Source organism: Primulina tabacum, chromosome 14 (genome assembly GCF_025594145.1).
Source record: "Primulina tabacum isolate GXHZ01 chromosome 14, ASM2559414v2, whole genome shotgun sequence".
In the NCBI taxonomy this organism is placed as follows: domain Eukaryota; kingdom Viridiplantae; phylum Streptophyta; class Magnoliopsida; order Lamiales; family Gesneriaceae; genus Primulina; species Primulina tabacum.
In genome coordinates, this window is record NC_134563.1 from 27197264 (window position 1) to 27204416 (window position 7153).

The following is a 7153-nucleotide window of genomic DNA, read 5'->3' on the forward strand; positions in this document are numbered from 1 at the left end:
TGGGACGCGCTGGGGCGGTCAAGTTTGGCCGCCCTAGCGCGCTGCTGTTCTGGTGAAAATCAACAGGGCTCGCGCTGGGGTGGTCAAGTTTGACCGCCCTAGCACGACACCCTCTGTCTCCAGCGTGCCAAGGGCTCGCGCTGGGGCGGTCAAACTTTACCGCCCTAGCGCGATACCCTCTGTTTTTTGCAAATTTTTTTTTAAGTAAAACAATAAGAAAATGAACTAAAAATCGAATTAAATGCAAGATAAGAGAAACAGAGGTAGTTCTCAATTTATAGTTGAGAGCTTGACTGTCGGTCAGTTTCAGTTCTGATTGTCTTGGAACCGGGTGATTCCAAGTTGTGGCTCAACTGTGCCACCCATGTAGTGCTTCAGTCGCTGGGCATTGACCGTAAATGTCCCATCCTTTCCATCTTTCAATTCTACAGCTCCCGATGGGTAAACTTTAGAAATCACGAATGGATCAGAACATCACGACTTCAATTTTCCGGGAAACAGTCTCAACCGGGAGTTGTAGATTAGCAAATTTTCGCCTTCTTTGAATTCTCTTTCGATGATCCGCCTATCATGAGCCCTCTTTGTCTTTTCCTTGTAAGACAGTGCGAGATCATATGCCAGATTCCGGAATTCATCCAACTGATCCAATTGAAGCAAACGTCGTTCACCTGCATCAGCAAGGTTAAAGTTTAGTGCTTTCGTAGCCCAATATGCCCGATGCTCTAACTCTATAGGTAGATGACACGCTTTACCAAACAATAACATATAGGGTGTAGTGCCTATAGGTGTTTTGAATGCAGTCCTATATGCCCAAAGAGCATCATCTAACCTCAGAGACCGATCTTTCTGACTGACACCTACTACCTTTTCCAAAATCCGTTTGATCTCTCGGTTCGACACTTCTACTTGACAACTCGTTTGGGGGTGATAGAGAGTAGATATCTTATGTGTGACACCATATTTGCTCTAAAGTTTTTCAAATAGTTTGTTGCAAAAATGGGTGCCACCATCACTAATGATTGCTCGTGGTGTCCCAAACCTGTTAAAAATATTTTTCTTTAAAAATTTCAGGACCACTTGAGCATCATTAGTGGCATATGCCTTTGCCTCTACCCACTTAGACACATAGTCGACCGCCACCAAAATATATTTTTTTGTGAATGAGCTGGGAAACGGTCCCATGAAGTCTATTCCCCACACATCAAAAACCTCACACTCAATGATATTATTCAAAGGCATTTCATGACGGTTAGAGATGTAACCTGTCCGTTGGCATTTATCACAGGCTAGCACATAAGAACGAGCATCTTTAAAGAGGGTTGGCCAAAAAAATCCACATTCAAGTACCTTAGATGTCGTCTTTGTTGGTCCAAAATGACCACCTACCTCACGGTCATGGCAGTTGTTGAGAATTTGACCAAACTCTTCCTCTGCAACACACCTTTTGATCATAGAATTTGCACATATTTTGAACAAGAAGGATTTCTTCAAAAAATAATATTTCTCGTCCGAAAAAAATTTCTTTCTTTGGTGAAATGTTAAATTTGGGGGGGGGGGGGGGGGTGAGACTATGACAAGAAAGTTAGCAAAATTTGCATACCAAGGACAATGTCTCACCTCAAACAGATTGCTCATGAGGAAACCAATCATTGATAGCATGATCTATATAGTCATTACTAATAAGCTCCAGTCTAGACAAATGGTCCGCCACAACATTCTCAACACATTTCTTTCTTTTATTTCTAAGTCAAATTCTTGCAACAATAAAATCCACCTAAGTAGGCGTGGCTTTGCATCTTTTTTAGCAAATAAGTATTTCAATGCAGCGTGATCTGTGTAAATAATGACTTTGGACAAAATAAGGTATGCATGAAATTTGTCAAGCGCAAATACTACAGCAAGTAATTCCTTTTCAGTTGTTGCATAATTCAATTGAGCCTCATCTAAGGTCTTACTTGCGTAGTAAATTGTATGAAATACCTTGTTTTGCCGCTGGCCAATCACAAGCCCCCACCACAGTATCACTGGCATCGCACATGACCTCGAAGGGTAGATCCCAATCTAGTGCCACCAAGACAGGAGCCATCACCAAGCGCTCCTTCAAATCCTCGTATGCTTGTAAACAGTTCGAATTAAAATCAAAAGGTACAACTTTCATAAGTAAGGAGGATAGAGGTTTGGCAATTTTATAAAAATCTTTGATAAAACGCCGATAAAAACCAGCATGGCCTAGAAAACTTCTAACTCCCTTTATGGATGCCGGAGGTGGCAAGTTCTTGATAACTTCAACTTTTGCCTTATCCACCTCTATTCCATGCCCGGATATCTTGTGCCCCAATACTATTCCTTCTTGTACCATAAAATGGCAGTTTTCCCAATTCAGCACCAAATTCGTCTCCTCACATCTCATCAATACCATCTTCAAATTCTGCAAACAGTCATAAAAAGAATTGCAAAAAATCAAGAAGTCTTCCATAAAAATTTCAAGAAAAGTTTCTATCATGTCAGGAAATATAGCGGTCATGCATTGTTGAAAAGTGGCAGGGGCATTACACAAACCAAAGGGCATCCGTCTAAAAGCAAACGTGCCATAAGGACAAGTGAAAGTGGTTTTCTCTTGGTCCTCAGGCGCAATCATAATTTGGTTATACCCTGAATACCTATCCAAAAAACAATAAAACTCATGACCCTGCTAACCTCTCAATCATTTGATCAATGAAGGGCAGTGGAAAGTGATCTTTACGGGTAGCATCATTTAGTTTCCTATATTCAATGCACACACGCCATCCCGTAACTGTCCTAGTGGGTATTAATTCATTTTTTTCATTTGTGATCACAGTAATCCCACCTTTTTTCGGCACATACTGAACAGGACTTACCCATGCACTATCAGATTTAGGATAGATAATACCTTCATCAAGGAGTTTGGTAGTTTCTGCTTTTACTACCTCTTGCATCTTTGGATTTAATCTTCTCTGAGGTTGCACAAGAGGTGAGTACTCGTCTTCCATCAAGATCTTGTGCATGGAGACTGATGGGTTGATCCCTTTGATATCTACCACCTTCCACGCAAAAGCACTCTTGTGCGCTTTCAAAACTTCCAACAATTTGTTTTCCATCACATCTGTCAAAGAAGCATAAATAATGATAGGTAACGTGTTATTCTCACCTAGGTATACGTACTTTAGGTGTGGAGGCAAAGGTTTGAGCTCAAGCGTCGGTGGTTCCTCCAGACTTGACTTTTGAGGGATCAAGTCTCTTCGATCTCCCAAGTCCTCTAATCTCATCCTTATTGGCCTCTTCCATGGCTGGTTGGCATTGAGGTATGCCAATATTTCGGCTTTCTCTGCATCCAATTCATCTTCTCTCAATTCAGTAGTGAGACTAGCTTCCAAAGGGTCCCTAAGAGCATCCTGCACATAGTTAGACACAAGAACATCAAACGCATCAATTCTATAACAACTATCAGACTGCAGTGTGTGCTTAAGTGCATTATAAACATCAAAAGTAATCAATTCCTATCCCACTCTAAATCTCAACTTCCCTTCTTGAACATCAATCGGGGCCTTGCTAGTCGCAAGGAATTGTCTCCCCAAAATCAAAGGCATCTCCATATCCTCCTCCATGTCGAGCACCACGAAATCTGCCGGAAAAATAAATTTGTCCACTTTCACTAGCACATCCTCAATCACTCCTCGAGGATACTTGACAGATCTGTCAGCTAACTGTAAGGACATCCTGGTTGGCTTAGGCTCTCCTAATCCAAGTTTCCTGAATACAGATAAAGGCATAAGATTAATACTTGCTCCAAGATCACATCAAGCTTTATGGAAAACAACATCACCAATCATGCAAAGAATAGAAAAACTCTCTGGGTCTTTTAGTTTCGGTGGGATTTTGTTTTGCACCAAAGCAGAGCAATTTTTAGTTAAGTTCACCGTCATGTGATCCTCCAAATTCCTCTTATTAGCTAATATGTCTTTAAAAAATTTAGCATAATTAGGCATTTGCATCAAAGCATCGGCAAAAGGAATATTGATATGCAATTTTTTAAATACCTCAAGAAACTTACCGAATTGTGCGTCAAGTTTTGCTTTTTTCAGTGCTGCAGGGAAATGAGGAGGTATAACAATTTTAGATTGTGCTGTGGGTGCTGGTGTAGAGTTAGAAGACTTACCTTTAGATGTCTCAATCTGTTCATCTGGCACTTGATTTTTTTTTTCTCTCGCCTCTATGATCTTTCACTCTTCAACTCGATGGCCTTCACTTGCTCTTTTGGATTGGTCTCTGTGTTACTTGGCAAGGTGCCCGGCTCTCTATTTGCTATCATCTTTGCCAACTATACAATCTGAATCTCTAGCCCCTTTATTGACTCATCTTGATTTTGGAGTCTAGTTTCAGTGGACGAGATAAACTTAGACATCATCTGCTCTAAATTGGACTTTTCTTCTCTAGGAGGGTCAGATCTGTACGTCAATTGTTTCCCATATTTTTGTCCTCCTTGTGGTTGATTCTGACTGTTTTGACCACCCCATGAGAAGTTGGGATGTTGCCTCCATCCAGGATTGTATGTGTTTCAATAAAGGTCATTCCTTGGACGGTTTTGGACTCCCACTTGATTCACTGGTGCCCCTTCTGGCACATAAAAAGGACCACTATCTTGACAGTCCTTAATATAGTGTTCTCCTCCGCATTTTTCACAAAATATCTCTTGCAGATGCATAGTTGTGCCACCCATATTCAAACCATCCAGTTTCCTGTTCAAGACATCAAGTTGTGCAGTAATAGCGGAAAGTTCAGTGACTTGGTGAACTCCTGCACTTCTTCGCTGGTTGTTCCTTTCAGATTGAGGACGATAGCTGCTAGCAGCCATCTCCTCCAACAACTCATATCCTTCCACAGCAGTTTTTCTTAGTAGATTTCCACAAGCAGTAGCATCGATCATAGTACAATTAGGAGTAAGCAAGCCATATAAAAGGTTTGAACGACTAACCCAAGTGGTAGTTTGTGATGAGGACATCTTCGTAATAGATCTTTGAAGCGCTCCCATGCTTCATATAAAGACTCTTGCTCGAATTGAGCAAATGTGGTGATGTCTGCCCGCAGATTCATGGTCTTAGATGGAGGAAAGTATTTGATGAGAAACGCCTTCGCCATATCCTCCCATGTGGTGATCGAACCTACAGGCAAACAATTTAACCATGCTTTAGCTTTATCACATAAGGAGAAAGGAAATAAACGCAATCTAACAGCATCATCAGAAAATCCATTAAATTTAAAAGTATCGCAAATTTCAAGAAAGTATGCGATGTGCGTGTTAGGGTCATCTACTGCAGATCCTCCAAACTGGACTGTATTCTGAATCATCTAAATTATAGCTTGGCTTGATTTCGAAGTGATTTGCTCACACAATAGGCCACACAATGCTGGGGCGTGCATCATCCAAAGAAGGCTAGGAATACTCCAGCATTGGTATGCGGCGTGGCATCTCAACATGTCTATCTGCATGATGTTCCTCCTCATGCTCGTGCTTGTGTCTCTCCATCAGTTCCTTCTGTCTCTGCTGATTTCTTCTCCTGCGGAAAGTTTTTTCAATTTCAGGGTCGAACTGCTCAAGCTCCACGTCAAGTGACTTTGGCAAGCACTGGACGAGATATCTGTAATAGAATATGGATTGTTAACTTAATAAAATGAAACAATGCTAAAGAAAATAACTAAAAATAAAATTGTGAATTAACAGTCCCCGCAACGGCGCCAAAACTTGATCGAGCAAAACTTGCACTGCTGGAATCCTTATTAAAAATATGGTTTTGTATGCTCAAAATTAATCGCAAGTGCACGATGTCAAGTAATAGTATAATGTACGTGAGTACGAGTATCGTTCCACTGAAGACTATATTTGACAATTATTATTTCTAGTTATCAAAATTTTAGTAACGAAATTTGGATGGTTGTTTATTACTACTATGCTCAATTAAACATGCAAATAAAAAAGATTCAAGACTTGAATAATGAAATATAAAATCTAAAATGGTTGGTTAAAATTCAATGAGAAATGAATTTGTTGGGAATTTCAGTTCACCTACCCCTCGTTAATTAACTAATTCGTTCGATAGTGATTGTATGCTTCCGACAGGATTTCTTATTCGATTCAACACACTCTCTCGAGTTATGCCAAACTAATTCTAATCAGTGAAGTAATTAAATGTTTTTAATATTTTTCAAGTGTGAATCGCATGTCGATCTCTGAAATACCCTAGTTTTCGCCCTACCGGACTATGACTATCGGCACGTATCCAATTTCATATATCTATGTAAATTGTAGATCCACGGACTATGCTACTCGTTCCTATTACAAGCTATTCTCTCGAACTCACTCGCAATATAAAAACGTTGTTAAAGTTAGCTACGCTCTAACAACACAATGAAAAATAGTAGCACATTCAAGAACAAAGCGACAATCGAAATATAAATTAATTAAATCAAAGTTTGGGGTAGGATCCCCTTAAATCCCAACAAATATTTTAGGTATAGCTACTAGAATTCATGGTAGAAATAAACACAACAATCTTTAAATGATAAAAACTAAGTTAGAAATACTAGATTTGACGAAAAACGCAAATACGATGCCCGGAAATCTTCGAATCTTCAATCCAAGCGCGAAATCCTCTCCAAGGCTTGTGGTGGCTGCTGAATGATGAATGAATTTTCGTGCCTAGGTTTTCTCCTTTAGCCATCCACCTTCTAAATTGAATAAAATCCAAAAATGAAACTTTCAAATTTTACTTCGCTTGACCCCCCCAGCGCACGACCTACTGTACTATTGGTGTCTTCCAAAGCCTCTCGCACTGGGGTGGTCAAGTTTGACCGCCCTAGCGCGACATCTTCTGTCCCCAGCCTTATCTTCCAATTGCTTTTTTTCATTTTTCTGCACATTAACATACTTAAGTGAGCGGTGATTAAATGTAATAAAATAAGAAGAAATAGACAGAATGTAGACTCTAAATAACTTAAAACGATGCAAACTAGACTCACACAATGTATTAAAGCACATAAATATTACATCTATCAGTACGCAAGGCCCAATTGCGAAATCATGATCTCGAATAATATCAGCCAATCATAATTTCCAAAAGATAGAGCTCAATTGCAA

The 7153-nt window shown here is 40.0% G+C and overlaps 1 non-coding gene across 1 annotated transcript; it reads left to right on the forward strand.

Moving 5' to 3' along the window:
* The first annotated feature begins 5002 nt into the window (after positions 1–5002).
* On the forward strand, positions 5003–5109 carry LOC142525713 (small nucleolar RNA R71). Its single transcript, XR_012815164.1, has one exon. It is a non-coding gene; the product is annotated as a small nucleolar RNA R71 (small nucleolar RNA).
* The last annotated feature ends 2044 nt before the right edge of the window (positions 5110–7153 follow it).